This window comes from Lactuca sativa, chromosome 5 (assembly GCF_002870075.4).
Source record: "Lactuca sativa cultivar Salinas chromosome 5, Lsat_Salinas_v11, whole genome shotgun sequence".
NCBI classification, from domain to species: domain Eukaryota; kingdom Viridiplantae; phylum Streptophyta; class Magnoliopsida; order Asterales; family Asteraceae; genus Lactuca; species Lactuca sativa.
This window is the reverse complement of record NC_056627.2, coordinates 330,194,680-330,216,696: the sequence shown is the minus strand read 5'-3', so window position 1 is coordinate 330,216,696 and position 22,017 is coordinate 330,194,680. Positions and strand designations below refer to the sequence as shown.

Here is a 22,017-nt window from a genome sequence, read left to right as displayed (position 1 = left end):
TTTGACCATGAAGAAACAACTAATGCGATTCAACCAAAGCATGAAAAAAGAGAATAAGAAAACGTTCCGATTTAAACATTACAATGTTTAAGAACTGATAAAAAAAATGAAATAAAAATCATAAATTGATTTAGGGCATCGACGGGGCAAAGGGAGATAGTGGATAAACGTGCATACAAACATGTGTAGGCGCTTAGCAGAGTGTAGAAAAATGGCCGGCTTTCAAGTCCCAACCTCTTATCCATTGAAGACGTTGCCTTGCTCAATCCGTTCATGGAATTTTTAGTTGGGACCGTTCCACCGTCCGTCGCCTCATCCCGTGACCCAATACAAGAGTGAGAGGGAAAAGAGGGACACGATGGTCGGAAACAGGTGTCTATGAGCGAAGCATTGGTGTGAACACGGATGATAAGAATAAGCGGTGATGATGATCTGATGAATCGACGTTGATGTCAAGGCGTCGTTCAGAGGTACTTGACGTGGCGTTCATTAAAATGCGTAAACTGGATTTTGGCGGAAGGAGAATAAAAGGGCTTTTATATATAGTAATGATATATATATATATATATATATATATATATATATATATATATATATATATATATATATATATATTATACCTTAATATACATATTTGGTCAAAGGCTGAAAATTAAGAGGTACAAGCCCTTACTGCATTATATACATTCATTTTATGCATTATGAAATGATGAAACTTAATTGGGTCAACATTTGAAAAAGTCCTGAAAAATAATACGAGATCCCATATATCCCTAATTTTTAGCAAGACTTATTCAAATAAAAAAAAGCAATAAATACGGAAGGAAGAGTGGGGATTTGTTACCTACAGATGATTTAGGTATTTAATCACCACCATCAACCATCGTTCCACCCATAATAGCAATATCTATCATCTGTTAAAGGAAATCACCACCTGTCTCCTCCTTCTATCTTCCCTAACCGGCAACATTCACACCAAACACCTCCGTCTCCACTGGTAATCTACTACCTCTGCCATTGCTTCACCGCCGCCACCACCACCACCACCACCATAGAAAATCCACCATTAGTCTTGATTTTGTTTAGCCTTCAAAAACCCGTTCGTTGCTTACCCTTTCTTCTTTGTTCGAAACCCTAATATGCCCAAAACCCACCGTTAATTGCCAAATCTGCCTCATCCAAATGCTCTCCAATTCCATTGTTCTTTCTTATCCTGCCCAAATGTATCCCAGGTTCGAAACCCTAATATAAACGATTTTGTTGGCAGAGTGAATCAACTTGAAAATATTGAACGATATCGGGTAAGATTCCATTTCTGGATGTAATTTAAGGAATGTTTTTTAATGGGTTTTCTTCTTCGTATATGATTCTAACACTTTATTATTTTGTGGAAAGATGATGTTCTGATTCTAACAGTTTTCGATTTTGTAGTATTTACTGGATCACCGTCGTCCTTGGCCATCCACGACCATCGATGCTATCATCTCTTCTCGAAATAGGTATTAAATTGGTACTTCTTTCCTTCTAGGGCTTACCTTTCACCAAATATCTTTAGTATTTTTCTAATTCATTATCTTATCTATGACTGAGTACCTGGTTATGATAAATCTTCCCTTTAACATGGTTGTGTTTAAAGTTTGGTTAAAAAATTCATTTTAGTTACCTTTAAATGTTAAGTAGTAATGTATTTTATCCTGTCTGTGAATAGTTAAAATTAGATGCAAAAGGCAAGCCGGTGGGCAGGCTGTTTTAGAAGTTGTGGAAGTTGGATGTCAAGATGGTTTAAGTGATTTTTGTGAGTAAAATGCTTCCCAATATGAATGGGTCACATGACTGCTATACTTCTCAATCAAACCTTACAATTAATTGTTGGAAGAATATAACATGGTTGAAACACGTTGCAAAACTTGATGTTCCTGTTAAGCTCTAAATCGGTTCAGCAGTAGCATAGCATACAGTATGGATGAAATTGACATGGTGTTTGTTGGGGATGATGGAGTTGTTGAAAGTGGTGGCATAATCAACATGATGGGAACATATCAAATTGCTATGGTGGCTAAAACCATGGACAAAACTGTTTGTGTTGCTGCTGAAAGCTACAAGGTATGGCAACTCTTAAATCAAATCTATAATTTTATCGGTTCCATTGTGGATTGAGCTTTTTTTTTCTTTTTTCTTTTTTTTTTTTAAATTGCAGTTTGCGCGACTGTATCCATTGAATCAAAAAGACATGGTGGTTGCTTTAAAACCAATTGATTTTGGGGTTCCTATTCCATTAAAAGTTAGGTTGAAACATCTGCTAGGGATTACAGTCCACCTCAATATCTTACCTTGCTATTCACAGATTTGGGTGTTTTGACACCATCTGTTGTTAGTGATGAGCTCATTCAGCTATACTTATGAGTTATGATCATGAAGTTACGATCTTTTAATGATTCATTGGCTAGAAACATGTTTAGTTACGGGTAGAAAGAGTAGGTCAAAGTGCTTTTCTTTATAATATAGTGTGAATCTTGTAATTGAAAAGCAAAGAATAGTTGAATGATTCTCACATGTTTTCATGGCTATTGCTATTTATGCAAGATTTGATGTGGTTTTTGGTGAATTTGTTAATGAACATATTAAGTGAAAAAGCATAATTAAATGGTATGGCCTTTTAGGATATGCAAAGTTTTGCTTGATATGTAGTTTGATCTTGCTGTTACTATATTTAAGTCGTTTTTAAATAAGAATAAACTGAAGTGCAAGGTATAAATATTATTATGGTTACTAATTAACAGAATACTAAATTGGAATTAACTAATTAACAATTAACAATATTGTAGTAAATTAGGCAAAATATAAAATGATCCGGAGTGGAGATGTGTAGCCATGAATTTCAAGAAAAATATGTGAAACGAACGGTCCTCACTATGTAATTTAACTCATCTGTTGTTTTTATTTTTTTTAAATCAAACGTTCGTGAAACATTATTGAAACTCTCCTAAATACTCTCGAATTAACCTTTTATGGTTAACAGCTTTCGTGTGGAAATTAAGTAAATATTCTATAGATTCTCCTCAAATCTAGATGATAGCCGCTCACTTTTACCCATTCATTGACTTACAAAAAAAACATGGGATATGCAATTTTCACGACAAAACTTCATAAATGATCCTTGTGGTTTTATAAAATCTGAAGTTTAGTCTCTAAGTTCAAAAAACATCATAGATGGTCCTTTTGGTTTCACAACTTTTAACAAATGATCGTTAATTTTATATTCTGTTTAATCATCATATAGTATTTTCTTGATGGTAGTTTTATCATATCCTTCATTTTATATTTTACAAAGAAAATTGTAATTTTTTATTTTTCTTTGTAGGAACCTTCTTCATTGTCATAATTTCAAAATATTATTAAAGGCATTTTTGTCATTATCATATTTAACAAAATTACAATTTCTTCAAATTAATGTTCTTTTTTTAGGGTACCTGCGTCATTAGTAAAATATGTATGAATAGTTCTGCAAGTTGTGTTTGAGATCATTTAATTTTTTACTTTTTAAAAATATACATTTTTAATTTAAGTATCTAAAGGTTATTTTTCAATATCTTTCATCTTTCATGGTTACTGGTTTTACGCCCTCATTACCTTTAGATGAAAGTTGGATGCCCCGTAAAACATGTTTCCAAGTGAATATAATTGTCGAATGGAAATATTCAAATTCATGAACATGTCTTACATTTGTGAACTATTGTTTTTAGAAAACGATGTTTGAATATAACAATCAACTTTGAATATTTTTATATTTTTGAAATTTGCAGTTATTTACAAATAAAAGTCAATAGATTGACTTATCCAGAGAGATATCACATGCCAATAGAAAAATATTAATGAACCCTAACGAATAATTCAACGGTAGTGAAGTCTATACATCAAATATGGTGTACAAATAAGTATTGCACAATTAATAATGCACAATCATTCATGTGGTCATGTATATTTGTAAATAATCTCAATTTTTCATTATTAATTTTTATTGATTATGTTTATGCTAACATGACACTTATTAACAATTGTTTAAATATAACAAATTATTTGTACAAAAGAACTAATCGTCTCTACAAACTAATTTTTGAATAAAACATTTGCACCCGACGCTTGGCGCGGGTAAACGGCTAGTGTATATATATATATATATATATATATATATATATATATATATATATATATATATATATATATATATATATATATATATATATATATATATATATATCTTAATACCTTAAAAAGCATTTACAAGATTTTGCTGAATTTTAAGAGGTACAAACTTTTAAGCATCATATACAATAATTTTATGCATCGGAGAATAATAAATCTTATCCGGTCAAAGACAGATTTTGAATAGGTCTTCTAAGCTTATCTTCAAATTGAATAGGTTAAATATGAAAAAGTCAAATAAGATGATGATGATAAGATTTTGAATGGGTCAAAGTTTGACCAAATGTTCCTCATATCCAATTGAATCGGTAAATACTAAATCTTATCCGGTCAACATTTATGAAAAAGTCAAATAAGATGATGATGATAAGATTTTGAATGGGTCAAAATTGAATCGCTAAATACTGAATCTATCAATAATAATGAAAAAGTCAAATAAGATGATGATAATATTTTGAATGGGTCAAAGTTTGACCAAGTGTTTTTCATATCCAATTGAATCGGTATAATTTTATGCTACCTCCTCCTTTGTGTTTCTTTCTATTAAAATCGAATAAGCCCAAAAATGTCTTACGTTTAATCCTAGCCCAGGTATAAGAAATCTCTATCTGTTCGTCATTTTGTTTAACAAATTTTTTATGTCATTTTTTGATCCGCACCCGTCGCTTTGCGCGGGTAAACGGCTAGTATGTATGTATGTATGTATGTATATATATATATATATATATATATATATATATATATATATATATGTCGCTCTCCGCCATTTTCTTTTTCTTAAACCTCTTAAAGGCCAATTGAAGCCATACAAAGCTTCAACTTCCTAGTGGTAACCACATTGATTAACATATCTGTTGGATTCTTCGTTCCAAAGATTTTCTTTAAATTCAGAGTTTCATCAATAATTAACTCTTGAATAAAACGGTACCTCATCTGAATGTGTTTTGTTCTACTGTGAAACACCAGATTCTTTTCCAAGTAAATTGCACTCCGATTGTCACAATACAGTACACAATCTTGTTATTGCATTCCAAGTTCTGATAGGAAGTTCTTCAACCATATAATCTCTTTGGCTGCTTTTGCAATAGCCATATACTTTGCTTATGTGGTTGCGATAACAACAATCTTTTATAACCTATATATCCAACTAACTGACGTACCTCTGATTGTGAACACATAACTTGTTGTGCTTTTACCCAAATCTACACATCCACCCAAATCTGCATCATTGAACCCTTCTAAGACCACCCCTTTCTTCTGAAACATAGGGCGACCTCAATTTTTCCTTTCAAGTGACGTAGTAACCACTTTACTCCCTCCTTATCCTCTATTCCTAGATTTAAAATGAACATGCTCACAACTCCATATGCATGAGCAATAACATCAAGCTACCAACTATAGATGCATATGGAACTTTATCATAGGTTTTATAGGTTATAATTTAATGCACGAGGAAAAATAACTTAACCATTAAGTTCATATGCAACATATTTGGGTCTAAGTTTCTCTATTGATAGCTATAATCTATGAACATCAAAGAACCCCAACCCATCCTATTATTATCAATATAACAAGGATTAGGTTTTACATACCTTTTGATTATTATTGTAAATAACCAAACAATTCCTTTCTTTAAGTCTCTTGGAAAGCTAACACCAAAAGCTTAATGTCTCTAATGGTTTGTATCCAAACCCTAGCAATCAAAGACTTGGGAAGAGATAGGAGAGGGGAGAAAACTTTCGGCTCTTCTTGCTTTAGGTATGCTTGGACGAAAATGGAAAACCCAGAGGGTCCTATTAATAGTTGATAGGAAAACCCTAGATAACTCTAATTTGAAATAGAATAATATTATTTTCAAATATGACTTTATCTAGTCTCTTTATTATCCACATGGAACATTTTAGAAACCTAGGAGGCTCCCAAATTTTAGCCACTATAGGGAATTTCTCTGTTGTTCAACCTTTGAACAATTATAGCTTAAGTCTTTACACTATCAATTAATCTAATTAATCCTAAAATTATCCAAATTAATTTCTAATTAAGTATTAATTAAATAATACTATTTTTAATTAATTTATTAATCTCATAATATATTAATAAATTATTTATTAATCATATAATAAATCAATAAATCAACCTCTCTCTCTCTCTCTAAAAGTTATTCCAGTCAATTACTAGTTTTAAGGGTAACCTAAAAAGGACTTTGCTTTTAATTCAAATATATACCAATTTATGGCTTAGACACTTAATCCAACAATATCCCACTTGGATAATTCGGTAACTAAAATTGCAAGTATATCTTCTAAATGAAACAGCAAAGTGTGCTTTCCAAAGCAACTGCCAAACTCTAATCTAATCAAACATTGGCCCTAAGATAAATGATCAAATATTCATTCGCTCTTCAATATATCGTACGAACATGAGACATGGATTACAATAAATCTCTTGTTCAAAATTTTGTTTCCTGGTTTCTTGATTTGTGATGATGTCATTAGACTACTAATGGAACACGTCAATTCAGAGGTTAGGCCCATCACTATAATGTCAACACCAAATCACCAAGGGGACCAAAGATATCGCTATTACCATTATGGAAAAAGGAACGAATAAAGTTCGACTTATATACTTGTATCTTTTACTCACCAAATCATGCATGATGCTACATTTTATAACATCATATTACTGATGCGTTTTCGCAATACCAATGCACAATCAACTTGTAAATTACAACACATATATTTCCATTTTAAGAATAAAAGATATTATAGCCTCAAAAATGGTTGTGATATAATCCATGAAATAATTATCTGAGCGTGGGTTTACCTAATATTCAAAATCCCCGTTTTCTAAGTACTCATGAACATTATAGCAATCTTATTGCAATGTCCAATCCCCATAGACAATCTATAATTCAATTCATGACAATCTTAATTCACTACTTACTTCGAGGAGTATGATCGACTGTGGAATATGAATAATCAAATTTATTGAGAAAGTAAAACATGCAAAGCGAAAAACAAGAATAAGCAATTGAAAAAGATAGCAACCATACTTATAAATAATCTTTATTATTTAATCACCAAAATCAATTACATTTATTTTGTTACAAGTTTCAAACTATCAAGTAACTTCTAAAACTAATATGATCTCTTAAACCTATGCTTCTATCATGTTGGTTATGCTTAACCCTACTCAGAGCCTTTGTGAAAGGATCTGCATGATTTTCTTCTAAAGATAATATCTTTACCAGGATATGACCTTCAATCCTATGTCTGATGTAATGGTACTTTCTGTCGATATAATTGGATCTACCATGATCCTTAGGTTCTTTGATCAAAGCAACCGCGCCTTCATTATCACAGAAAAGTTCCATTGGATCTTGAATAGTCATGATACTTCGAGATCACTGATAAATTTATTCAACCAAGACGCTTCCTTTGACATCTCACTTGCTGTGATGTACTTCGATTCACATGTAGAATAAGCCAATGTTTTATGTTTGATCTCTTCCAAGTAACCGCTCCATTAGCCCGACTGAGAACATAAATTGTCTTGATCTGTCTGGAAGCTGGCGTCACTATGTCCACTCAATCTCAATGTATCACTGCCACCAAGGACTAGAAACATTTCCTTTGTCCTTCACAAATACTTAAGAAGGTTCTTTACTATAGTCCAATGAGCTCTACCAGGATTACCCTAAAATAAACTAACCATGCTCAAAGCATAAGACAAATCAGGACAATTACATGTTATAACATACATGATGGAGCCCACAGCCAAATCATATGGAACTCGAATCATGTCGGTTATCTTATCATCTGTACTGGGGATTTGAGTCTTACTCAACTTAACAATACTATAAATGGGCAGTTCCCCTTTCTTAGAACTTTCCATACTAAACCGTTTTAGTACCTTGTCCAAATATATTGTAGCACCTGGTTCCTGGTATGTACTCCTTGAGAATAATATTTTAATTTTGTGCATTTTTGCCTTGGACTCGGCGAGTTGAAGGACCAACTCGCCGAGTAGGAGCAGGATAAGGCGCGGGGTTTGAACTTTGGACTCGGCGAGTCGGTCCCCGAACTCGACGAGTAGACCCTGTTTGGACAAAAACCCTAATCCGGGTGTTTGCACCCTATTTAAACGCTCTAACTTGGCCTCCTTTGTCCCTAACACTTCCAGAGAGCTGTAGAAAGAAACCCTAGCCCCATATTGTTCTTGAGAGTGATTTTGGCTTTGTGGAGAAGGTTTGGAGCTTAGAGGAAGGAAGAGGAGGTTGAATTGTGCAAGGAGGGGAGGTAAATCCGAAATCTACACTGTGAGAAGCTTCCATTCAGGTAGAAAAGTTCTTACCTTGATCACTAGTTCATTAGATCCCCTTTTTGTCCCAAATTAGTGGTTTTCAAGCCCTAAAACCTCAAACTCCAAGTATTTATGCTCTAAGTTCTGAAAGGACTTCAGATTGGGATCTTATGGACATCTTAGAAGTATAAAGTCTCTATGGTTGGAGTTATTGAGGTCCCTATTGAGTGTATGACCTCTTAAAGAGCTTGGATTTGCCTTCCTGAGCTTATAGGGCCATGCATGCACGTAAAGGTTGCAACTTTACGTGATAAGCATGCCCTAGGAGCATAGATATATGGTTTAGAAGCATTGCATGTCTCAGATTTGGTCTGTATGGGAAGTGGGTCGGAGGGACTCGGCGAGTCCCAAAGTGGAACTAGGCGAGTTCTATGAAGATGGTCTTAGACTCGGCTAGTTGGATGAACAACTTGGCGAGTCCTATGAAGATTGCCTGGAACTCGATGAGTTGTTCTTCAAACTCGGCGAGTCATATGAAATTTCACTGAGTAAGAGGGGTTTAAGTGTTGAAGGTCCAACCCTTCGTATCTGCACGCGGAATTAGCAATTTAACGTGTAGCAATAGTCCCAGAACCCCAAATCCTCTTAAGGGATGCTCTAGTGAGGATTTGGAAGCGAGTAGGAGATCTGCTCGTGGGACTCGGCGAGTCGGATCACGAGTCGGTTCTATAGTCCCGAGTAGTGAGTTAAGGGTGACTCAGTGAGTGGGAAGAGGGACTTGGCGAGTAGGACCGGGTTGGTAGGAGAAGGACTCGGCGAGTCTGTGCCACGACTTGGCGAGTCCAGTCAACTGGAAGTTGAATTTGACCAAGGAGTTGACCTTAGACCAGGGATGGGTCAGTCAATTGACCTAAGGGTATTTATGAGTGGCTAATATATGTTTATGGATTTGTAGTCGGAGGATTACCTGTGCAGCAGCCAGACGTCTAGCAGTCAGACTTTCAACAACTACTTTTCGAGGTGAGTTTCCTTCCAGTAGTAACGGGTCTAAGGCACCAAGGCCGGCCCGTATAGACGATATGTTAGTGTCGGAGTGTGGGAAGAGCCCGTATCTCATGGTTGAGCTTGATTATGACATATGCCAGTATGATAGAATTGTTTATACTCGTTGTCTGTGTGATACTTGTATGTTATGGTTTAGCAACTGAGTGTGGGCGAGGCCCGTATCTCTCTGATAGTGGAGTGTGGGCTATTGCATGTTGCATGTGATTGTATTCAGGTAATGGCTAATTAGCATTACAAAGAGACCTTCAGCACCTGAGGATTGGGTTGGGTGGAGTCAGAGGTTTCCTAGGGTAAGCCTAGGATGAGTATAGCAGTGATCAGCGGTAGTGAAAGGGACCTGGTGGAGTAAGGGCAGTCCTTGGAGAAGGTACGGATAGATGTGGAAGGTAGTATGGGCCCGTACTACTGAAAGTAGAGGATCCGTACCCGAACTAAGGAAGGCTGAGACAAGACCAGGTAACTTGAAATAGATGTGATCCCTTTAGGGGTATCAGTATCACTAATGGTTGTCTGTGTGTATTGCAGAATGGTGGTACTACGCCAGAGGCCAGCTGGTGGTGGTTTTGGAGAGGGATCGGGTTCGGGTTCGGGATCAGGTTCCGAGCTAGTAGATGAGAGGCTACGCGAGTTCATCGCGTCAGAGATCACCAGAGGCATCCTTGAGTCGACCCCCATCATTTTCGGGTCAATCAAGGAAGGGATAGTTGAGCTGATGGAGGACCGCCTCAGGGCGTTCAGGAGTGACATGACATCTGGCCAGTCAGGATCTCGCACACTGTCCTATAAGGACTTCAGGGGCAGTGGTGCGCCAGATTTCCATGGGGCGAAGGACCCCATTGCTGCCAGACGATGGATTGCGGACATTGAGTCCGCACAGCTGACCAGCTTCTGCCCCGAGGGGTCAAAGGTGAGATATGCAGCAGGATGTTTACGAGACCGAGCTAGAGATTGGTGGGAGTCTGTCGGTGACTCATTGGGAGCCTCGACTGTTGAGGCTATGACCTGGTTGGACTTTGTGACCAGGTTCAGGGCAGAGTTTGCGTCGGCTATCGAGCTTCAACAGCTGGCCAGAGAGTTTTTAGACATGAGGCAGACTACGGAGACTATGGCGGAGATCACCGCCAAGTTCCGGGAGAGGGCATTGCTGGTGCCCCAGTATGCGGGAAATGTGGATATGAGGAGGACCCGCTATCATGACATGCTACGGGCTGACATCCGGTAGCATGTTAGCTTTTCAGCTTGCCCTACCCTGGAGTCCATGATTGCCAGGGCAAGGGCAAGGGAGATTGATTTGGAGCACATTCGAAAGAGAAAGGCAGAGACGGGGCAGGTGGTTGGGGCTTCGGGGAAGAAGCCCAAGGGATCAGATGGTAGGTCGAAAGGCCAAGGAGGGTCGGGCCGCTGCGGGAAATGTGGCAGGTCGCATGAGGGAGCATGTAGATTGGGATCATCAGGCTGTTATAAGTGCCGCAAGGCAGGGCACTTTAGCAGGGATTGTACTGCCCCTGTCTCGGTTGTTCAGACATCTGAGTTGCTGTGTTTCCACTGCAACCAGAGATGCCACAAGAGGGCCAATTGCCCCCAGTTGACAGCAGCATCAGCGCCAGTGAAGGCGCCAGCTCCAGCGACTCTGAGGATCATAGATGGCCGGCAGGGCAAGTCAGAGACTCCAGTGATGAGGAGCCGGACCTTTCAGCTGACTACAGAGGAGGCACGCGCCACGCCCGATGTGGTGACGGGTATGATTTTTTTATTTATGCTTTATGTTATGCTGTTGTAATTTTAATATGCTATATGTATGTGCTCTGTTTAGGATCGTTCCATGTGAACGGTATTCCAGTTCAGGTGTTGTTTGATTCGGGGGGTACCCGATCATTTGTTTCTCTTGCGCTTAGTAAGAAGTTTCTTGAGTCTTCGGGCACGTTGGATTGCCCTTTAGAGGTGGAGATTGCTGATGATCGATCAGTGCGAGCATCAGGAGTGTTCAGGGATTGTGTTCTAAGGTTATTTGAGGAGCGCTACTTGGTGGATTTGGTTCCCATTCCGTTGCGTGGGAACAAGGTGATTATAGGCATGAATTGGTTGAGCCCTAATGGGGCGGTGATAGATTGTGCACAGCAGTTGGTGCGGATCAGGACCCCGAGTGGGGGAGAGTTGGTGATCCACGGTGAGAGGCCACAACGTGGACCCACAGTGTGTTCGGCAGCGAGAGCTTGGTGCTACCTTCAGTAGGGTTGCGCAGGATATGTCGCGTATGTTATGGACACCCGGGAGGCGGGTAAGGTGACGGTGAGCGAGGTTCTGATGGTACGAGACTATGCTGATGTATTCCCTGAGGAGCTTCCGGGAATACCTCCGGAGCGACAGGTAGAGTTCAGGATCAACCTAGTCCCCGGTGCGGCTCCGATAGCCAAGGCACCGTACCGGTTGGCTCCTCCCGAGATGTAGGAGTTGTCTACACAGCTGCAAGAGCTGTTAGACAAAGGATTCATTAGACCGAGCAGTTCACCTTGGGGAGTCCCGATTCTGTTTGTGAAGAAGAAGGACGGGTCACATCGGATGTGTATAGACTATCGGGAACTGAATAAGGTAACGGTGAAGAACCGTTACCTACTCCCGAGGATTGATGACCTCTTTGACCAGTTACAGGGAGCATCTTGGTTCTCCAAGATTGATTTGCGTTCGGGCTATCATCAGATGAGGGTCAGAGAGGAGGATGTGCAGAAGACCGCGTTTCGGACGCGCTATGGCCATTATGAGTTTGTGGTGATGCCGTTTGGGCTCACCAATGCCCCTGCCGCGTTCATGGACCTCATGAACCGCGTGTGCAGACCGCGTTCATGGACTGCACTCGGTGAGTATCAGTGTGATTTTGAAAAAAAAATAAACTTAATATTAATACTAAACAGATGCTAAAACCTAATTACTAACTAATAAATTGCAATAAAGTAACTTTATGCAAGTAAACTCACACAAAGGATTGAAAAAATTAGGAATTAGATTAATTATTTAGAACCGTTCCCCGGCAACGGCGCCAAAAACTTGATGTGTATAAAATGCATTTGTTTTATCCCTACTTTTTATTAATAAATTTAGCACACAAAGGCAGTGAACCTGTCTTTTAGTGGTATAGTTTAGTAAGTAAGGTATCGAACTCAGGGAACGGAAAATTAAACTAATAACGAATTTTAACTAAAACAATTAATGAAAGTAAAAGGTTTTTCTTCTAGTTTTGCAAGACTAGAAACTTAAGCACACCTAATTAACTAATCAACTAAAGAAAACAACTAATTCACCAAATTTGATAAAGATGTTTCTATTTAGGTTCAACCAATTCACTCCTATGGTTATTTTGTATTTATGATAGATTAATTGTTATTGGCTACCAATTATAGTAGTTAGGTTCATGTTCATTACTCCTAACCCTTAGACAATCAATTAATTCAAGCAGTGATCAAGTGTTTAAACTAATTAACTCCCTAGATTAACAATTTGGATTAAATAAGATTTGTAGTGGTTAATCAATTTAGTGGTTCAATTAACCTCTTGTTTGATGGTTTCTCAAACAAGCTCACACATCAATCTAACTATTGTCTTATTAATCTTAGTTTCATAATCATTAATCCTAAGCATATGATTTAGTGTTCACATAGACATATGAGGTTAACAACTAAGAGATGTTCATGCAACTTAATTGTCTTCCAATTAACAGAAAATAATTGTGATTAATGCATAAGGTTCTTTAACAAACTTAATTTAATAGATCACCAATAAACAATTAATCAAAAGCTAAGAATTAAACCATAGGAGTTCCTTGGTATTCCCCAAACAGAAACAAAAACGTATTTAGCTCATAGTTGCAGTAAAAACAAACATAAAAACAAGTTTAACTAGATTAGACATACTCAAATCCTAAAGCTAAGTGGAATGATTAACCTAGTTGCTTCAATTCTTCAAAAGGTTGAAGATTAGAATTCCTCAGCGTCTTCCAGGGTTCTCAATCGCAGAAGGATCTTCAAAAATTGCTAGAAAAGTAGTCCCATCGGATAAAGGCTTGGTTTTTATAGATATCTCAAAACTGGGTGTACTCGGCGAGTAGCAGACCCAACTCGCCGAGTAGACTCGTTGTTATCCGTCTTAAATCAGGAGTCGTGGCTATCTTCTGGAATATTCAGCTGGACTCACCGATTAGACTCGTGTACTCGCCGAGTAGATGAGCTTTTGCCCCTCAATCTTAACTCTTTGGTCTTCAATTGCTTTCCCTTGTTCCCTTTCACTCCCAAGCATGTCTTTTGGACTGAAAAAACAAAATTTAAACAATATTAACTACCTTTTGTCCATATTATTCACATAATTAGTTAAAAATGAATAAAAATGTATGCTAAATAACTAACTAATTATACACATATCAAAATACCCCACACTTGACTTTTGCTTGCCCCCAAGCAAAACTAAATTTTAAACATATCAGAATCACATATAACAACTCCAATCTAACCCAACCATTATGCCAAGACCGCAACGCATACATTTGTGTCTAAAATTTTTCCTAAGGACCCCCCATACTCCAGATACTCACAATCCTCATAAACATTCGCCCACTCACCCCGAACTATGCTCATTTTATGCAACCCTCTGAATCCATCCGCAGAAAACCTCTTACCCTCAAGGTATTTTTAATTGAGCAACCCAAGCATACATAATCTAAAATTACAACTTTTCGATACCACTATGGAGCTCTTTTGAATTCTTCACTTTCTTGATAATTTGATCTTTGATCTCTTTGAATTCACCACCTTGTTGTTTGATTTTTGGTATCTTCAACTTTTTGAATTTCTTGGAATTTTGATCTTTTGATCTTCACTTTAATTGCTCAAAAATTCTTACAACTTTTCTTGTAATTCTCTCTCTTTCTTTTTTTTTCTTTTCTTTTTTACATGTACCTCACTTTTTTTCACTCAATTCCCTACATGCTTAAGCAGGGGCGCTCAATCTCAACCTTTATTGGCTAATGATAATAATTTTCCTGGATACATTTTAGGTTTAGGCTGCTAAACATATTGCATCCCTCGGGCTGAGCGGGGTCGTGTTTTTGTCCCATAATTTCACTGGAATAAGGAGGCCACAAATGCACTAGAACGTGTATAGGCTCAACTAAACATTTGGGTTTTCATGCAATCATCAACACGATTCTAATATGGAATCCTAATTTGCTTTTACCAAAATTTTCTAATTTAAATCCCTAAGTAATATTTTTGCTATGCAACAATTTTTTAAAATTATCCTAAATTAAGATTCTAAGTCTTCTAATATGTGACCAACCCCCTACCCCACACTTATTTTATGCAATGCCCTCATTGCATACTATGCAAAAAATAAAAATGCAAATATATAGAGGGAATTGGAACAAACTCCCTTGGGGTAGCAGTCGATAGGTTGATACTCTCTTCTTTAACTCCTTCTTCTCTTGACTTTAGCCATGGAAATAGCTCATCCATGACTCGGGTGTCAAGTCTCGTGTGGTTGACAACTTGAAAATTTCACGGAACAAGCTTCTTAAGAAAATCTCCAGTGGCAAATCCTCACAAAAAGTGGGTAGTTGTTGCAGTGAAAGTGCCCAAAGCAGTTCTGGAAATCGAAAATTGGCAGTCTACTCGGCGAGTAGTAGCGTGGACTCGGCGAGTAGCTCTTGTCTTAGAACGATATCGTGTAATAACTCAGGTACTCGCCGAGTAGAGTGTGTGCACTCGGCGAGTAGGCGCTGTTTTGCCAAAACTGGTCCATATGACGTTCCCTTTTACTCTGGTTTTGAAATTGGAAATGCAAACTCAGCCTCACTCTAATTCCTTCAGCAGCAACACTCTCCATTACTCTCGACTCTCACGGACGCAATCCTAAGAACAAGACTCCATATTTTTCATGAAAACCTCTCATTCCTTTCTTGACCCTCACAAATTAGTATGCCTCCTAATCTTCTATCCCTGAAAAAATTAAACAACTAAAAGTGACAATAATAATCAACCCACAAAACAAACATCATCCAAGTGTTTAACATTTGTCCAAAACATAACCAAAACATCATAAACATAAAAACATAAAAAAAACTTCATTCTTCATCTTCCATGTCGGCTCCTCCCGCGCCACTTCCTCCTTCTCCATCTCTTCTCCTCATTCGCTCGTCCCAATTCATAATGTATGGATATCCGGGACCGGGTCTTGGGGCAATATTCATATGTTGAAAAAGATATTCAAAAGATTGGTTATTATAATTCACCCCTTTCCCAATGTCATCCAAGTAGCGTCGGTACTCCAATTGGTTCCATCCGTCATTGTCCTCCTCCATCGGAATAACCGGTGGGTCTTCCCGCACCCGCTCACTACGTTGTCGGACCCGCCTTCCCGGCTCCTCGGGAATCGTCGGCTCGTCTTCATCTGGAATGGTGAATGAGTCGCCAAACTTCTCGACTATCCGTGCCCTCCGATATAGTGCAGTGTTGAATGGTGGAGGATGGATAACCGTGAGTGCCCAAGCTTGTGGCAAATCTAGAATCCCATACGACCTCGCTAGCCTAGTCACTAACATGCCTCCATTGATTTTTGAATTGACTTTTTCTTTAACCGCCCCTTCAGCGAGGAATTTGGCAATGCAATATGGAAGGTTGCAAAAAGCGTCGGGAGTAATAATACTCCATAAATAGAAGATGTCGAGGGTTGGGACCTTGTCCCAATCCTTCCTCTGGTTGATGGTGCTAGCCACAAAACGGTGAATGAGGCGGTGTATTGGTGAGCGAATGTGGCCTTCTTGGGCGGTGGAAGGGATATAAACTCGGTTAGCGATCTGGTTCCACCATGTTGAGGCCACCACTGCCTCAGGAAGTTCTTTATGGCAGTTCTCCAAAAAAGCTTCAAAATCTTCAGTCATCATCATGCTCTGGTCATAAATTCCTAACCTCCAAGAGAACTCAGCAATGCTGCATTGTCGCAGCTCCCCGCCCAAAGAAAAAGAGATTGTGTTGGGATTGCAAATATTCACTACCACCTCGGAATGAGATGGTAGCAAAAAATTCCCAACACAACTCGACATACACGGGTTCTTGGATCTTGAATAATTGTAACCACCCATCACATGTGATGGTGGTATACCCCAGACTGCATTCTTTCACCAAGTAAGGCGTAAGCTCCTCCTCCAATCCCACATTTCCTAGCCGCCCCCAGTCAACTGCGTTTGGTAAATGAATTTCCTTCTGTTTGAGCGCTTCCAATCTGTTCTTGGCCCTTGTTTGTGATAAATTGGAAGTTAGTTGTTGAAAAGAAAGCCATGGAATATCACTTTCGCTTCCCCCACGAGAAGACTTCCCCCTTCTGGCCATTGTTCCTGCATAGGAATATCACAAACACACAAACAAACAATACCCAATAATTAAAAACAAAGGATTCTGGTCTGAAAAGTCATCTACTCGCCGTGTACACGACCTACTCACCGAGTAGGATGAACATCGGGACTGTTCGTGCCGGACCTGTGTATACTGTCCAAAAATCCAAATGTTTTCAATGGGGTTTGTTGTAATGACCTATCTAACCATAAATCATAAAGAAATTCATCCTAACATTATCTAATTTATGGCTAATTTGAAACCCTAGAATTTGAGGAAACCCCCAAATCCGAAATCAAGCAAAATCGGGGCAAATCTATGATAAAGATCGAACCTTTAACGAGTTTATAGTGTAAAGATGTTACCTTTTTCTTTGAATGATGAGAATCGAGTGGAAAATTGGAGAGATCAGACGAAATTGCTAAAATCGTCGGGCTGCTTGAGAGTTCGCTGTGCACGGCGAGTATGGGGATGAAATGGGTGAAAACCCTCTTTTTTACAGTTTTATATTTCACCCGTGTTCAGTGTCTACTCGCCGAGTAGCCATACTCGCCGAGTATAATTGCAATTATGCGTTTTTTTCGGGTTACTCGGGCAGGTACTCGCTGAGTATACGTGCCTACTCGGCGAGTAAACCTTGCAGTTTGAAAAAATTGTGAAAATTTTGAAAAATTTATGTATTTTTCTCATTTTTTTAAGCCATCCACCCCACACTCTAGGCATTGCTTTCCCTCAAGCAATTATATTCTCAAAAATAGATGAAGAAAAGAAAAAAAATAATGAAAATAAAGGAAAGGAAAGAAAATGCAAACTTGAAACTCGGGTTGCCTCCCGAGAAGCACTTGTTTTTAGGGAATCATTAGCTAGACTCCTCCCCTTCTACGTGGTTGCAATCCCTTCCAGCAGCAGCAACTCTTCCATTCCTTCATTCCGGGGGACTCCTTCTTCATACTTTTTAACCCTATGACCATTAACCTTGAAAGGCGTGCCATCTCTTAATAATAGCTCTATAGCACCATGTGGAAACACCGTCTTCACTATAAAAGGCCCATCCCACCTTGACTTGAGTTTTCCCGAGAAAAGCTTTAGTCTTGAGTTGAAGAGCAACACTTTTTGGCCTTCATGAATTTCTTTATCTTTAATCCTTTTGTCATGCCACATCTTGGTCTTCTCTTTATAAAGCCATGAACTAGAGTATGCATCATTCCTTAGCTCTTCAAGAGCATTCATTTGCATTAACCGGTTGCTCTTTAGTTCCTCCATGTTGAAATTACACCTCTTCAAAGCCTAAAACGCCTTGTTTTCTAGCTCCACCGGTAAATGGCATTGCTTTCCATAAACTAACCTATATGGTGTAGTACCAATAGGTGTTTTGAAAGCTGTCCGAAAAGCCCAAAGTGCATCATCTAGCTTATCCGACCATTCCTTGCGGTTGCTCCCCACCGATTTCTCCAAAATTCGCTTTAAGGCTCGATTTGTCACTTCGGTTTGTCCACTAGTTTGTGGATGGTATGATGTGGAAAACTTATGGGTTACCCCATATTTCTTTAACACCTTTTCCAATTGGTCATTGGCAAAATGTGTGCCTCGGTCCCTTATAAGGGCTTTCGGGACTCCAAATCGTGAAAATAGTTTCTTTAAAAACCGCACCACCACCCGACCGTCATTTGTTGGTAATGCTTGTGCCTCCACCCATTCGTAATCCACCGCCACTAGTATGTATTTGTTTCCTTTAGACATGGGAAATGGTCCCATGAAGTCAATTCCCCACACATCAAACACCTCGAACACTTGGATACTATGTTGTGGCATTTCATTTCGAGATGAAATGTTTCCCACTCTTTGACAAGCATCACATTCTTTGACAAATTGGGTTGCATCTTTAAAAATTGTGGGCCAATAAAACCCAATGTCAAAGATCTTCTTTGCCGTGTAGTGTGCTCTATGATGTCCTCCCATGGGCCCGCTATGGCAGTGCTCTAATATTTTCCGGCTTTCCTTCCCGAATACGCATCTTCGTATGATCCCATCCGCACAGCTCCGGAAGAGGTATGGCTCGTCCCAAAAGTAATATTTTAATTCAGCAAAGAATTTCTTCTTTTGTTGACTGCTAAAATCTTTCGGGATGTATTTTGTAGCTAAATAATTAGCTATGTCCGCGAACCATGGCTCTTCTCCCACTGTCACCATAATGTACTCGTCCAGGAAGTCGTCTCCATCTTTATCTTCTTGCAATTGCGGGTTCTCCAGTCTTGACAAGTGGTCAGCTGCTACATTCTCCATTCCTTTCTTGTCTCGTATCTCTATGTCGAACTCTTGAAGAAGTAGCACCCATCATATCAGTCTTGGCTTGGCATCCTGTTTTACAAACAAATACTTGATAGCTGAGTGGTCAGTAAAAACAGTAGTTTTAGATAAAACCAAGTAAGGGCGGAATTTGTCAAAAGCATACACCACAACTAATAATTCTTTTTCAGTGGTGGTGTAATTTTCTTGGGCTGGGTTTAGAGTCTTACTAGCATAATATATGGGTTGAAAGTGCTTATCAACCCTTTGACTAAGGACAGCTCCTAATGCATAGTCACTAGCATCACACATAATCTCAAAGGGTAAGTTCCAATTTGGTGCAATAGTGATCGGGGCATTAGTTAATTTTTCCTTTAAAAATTCAAATGCCTCTAAACACTCTTTAGTAAAATTGAATGGTGCATCTTTTAGTAGTAATTGTGTTAGAGGTCTAGTTATTTTGGAAAAATCTTTTATGAAACGCCGGTAAAAACCCGTGTGTCCTAGAAAACTCCTAATGCCCTTCACATTAGTTGGTGGGGGTAATTTGGCAATGGTGTCAATCTTTGCCCAATCCACTTCAATTCCAATTTTGGAAATCTTGTGGCCCAACACTATACCCTCTTTTACCATAAAGTGACATTTCTCCCAATTGAGGACTAAGTCGGTTTTTTCACACCTAGCAAGCATTAAGTCAAGATTTGTGAGACAATCATGGAAAGAAGATCCAAAAACGGAAAAGTCATCCATAAAAACTTCCATGAATTTTTCCACCATATCGTGGAATATGGCTGTCATACACCTTTGAAAAGTCGTGGGTGCATTGCATAAGCCAAAAGGCATGCGTCTATAAGCAAAAGTCTCACTTGGGCAAGTGAATGTGGTCTTTTCTTGGTCCATTGGGTCTATGGGTATTTGAAAATAACCCGAAAATCCACCTAGAAAGCAATAGTAGCTATGGCCAGATAGTCTTTCTAACATTTGATCAATAAAAGGTAAGGGAAATGGTCTTTACGAGTGGCATCATTTAGCTTTCGATAATCAATGTACACTCTCCAACAGGTTACCGTTCGTGTCGGAATTAGTTCGTTCTTTTTGTTGGTTATGACCGTCATCCCTCCTTTCTTGGGCACCACTTGGACCGGAATCACCCATGGACTGTCGGAAATGGAATAGATAATTCCCGCATCTAAGAGTTTGACCACTTCCTTCTTGACTACTTCTTGCATGTTCGGGTTTAACCTTCTTTGGTGCTGTACAACCGGCTTTGCTCCTTCTTCCAGATTGATCTTGTGGGAGCAATAAGATGGGCTGATTCCCTTGATGTTGATGATGCTCCAGGCTATGGCCCGCTTCCGCTTCTTCAACACTTGCACTAGCTCTTCCTTTTCAGAATTGGACAGGTCAGCAGCTATGATTACAGGTTTTTGGTTGCCTTCTTCAAGGAAAGCATATTACAAATGTTCTGGTAAAGTTTTGAGCTCCGTTTTTTGGTTCTGACTGTTGGACTCGCCGAGTGCAGGTAGGGTACTCGGCGAGTTTGTGGTTGTATTCACGATTTCTGCCTTTTCTTCAGAGGAACTCGGCGAGTAGATCGATCCTACTCGGCGAATAGAGCTGTCAGTTTGTTTTACCAATTCTTCATAATCTGCTTCTTCCAGCAGTCTTTCAATTTCCATCAAGTCTTTTTCTGGATCAAATTCTTCATCATCAGTTGTGAACTTGCTGGAATCTTCAGTTATGCCTTCCTCCAATAATTCATCAAGCATATCGATTGAGAATGCCGTGTCGTCACTGTTCCTTGAATACTTCATAGCTTGGTCTACCCCAAATGTGACTGAATCTTCTCCTACCCGCAAGGTGAGCTTTGAGTCCCTCATGTCTACTATAGCACTTGTTGTGTTGAGGAAGGGCTTTCCAAGGATGATTGGCACTTGTGGATCCGCCTCCATGTCTAGAATGATAAAATCAGCGGGAAAGACGAATTTGTCCACCTTGACTAATATGTCTTCGCATATGCCTCTTGGGAAGGTGACTGTCTTGTTTGCCAAGTGTATTGCCATGCGAATTGGCCAAGGTTCCGGGAGATCTAGCTTCTGAAAGAATGAATATGGCATTAGGTTCACACTTGCTCCCGAATCGGCTAAGGCATGAATGGTGGCCAAGTTGCCAAATTGGCAAGGTAAAGTCAAACTCCCCGGATCACCTTTCTTCTTTGGTAGCTTATTTAGCATAGCAGCTAAGCAGTTTTCATTGAGCACTACCTTCTTCACTTCTTCCATCTTCCTTCTATTAGTGAGAAGTTCCTTAAGGAACTTTGCATACTTGGGCATTTGCATGACGGCTTCAATGAAGGGTATGTTTATTTGAAGAGTCTTGATATGATCTAGAAACTTCTGATACTCCTCCTGCTTCTCCTTCTTAGCTCGGGCTGGGTATGGCATGGGAGGCTGGTAAAGTTTTTCAGGTATCTGTTCGGTGGGATTTTGTGATGTACTCGCCGAGTGCATATGTGGTACTCGGCGAGTAGGGCTGTCAGATTGTATGTCTTGGTTCTCTGCTTGCTTTTCTGCCTCCTCCTTCTGTGATTTCTTGGATGACTCAGTCTGAATAGGTTCCAGGGGAGTGATTATCTTCCCACTTCTTGTTGTGACTATGTTTATGTGCGCGCCTCGTGGGTTATTTTCAGTTTTGCTAGGAAGTTCGCCCGGTGACCTTTAGTTGATTTGTTAAGCAAGTTGCCCAAGCTGTGTTTTTATATTGTGGATAGATGCTTGCTGGTTCCTAA

General features: G+C 39.1%; 1 long non-coding RNA gene across 1 annotated transcript; it reads left to right on the top strand.

Annotated features, from left to right (window-relative positions):
- The first annotated feature begins 814 nt into the window (after positions 1–814).
- LOC111920582 (uncharacterized) lies at positions 815–2,605 on the top strand. The gene is made up of 4 exons (XR_002859935.3): positions 815–1,301; positions 1,432–1,499; positions 1,709–2,103; positions 2,198–2,605. It is a non-coding gene; the product is annotated as an uncharacterized LOC111920582 (long non-coding RNA).
- The last annotated feature ends 19,412 nt before the right edge of the window (positions 2,606–22,017 follow it).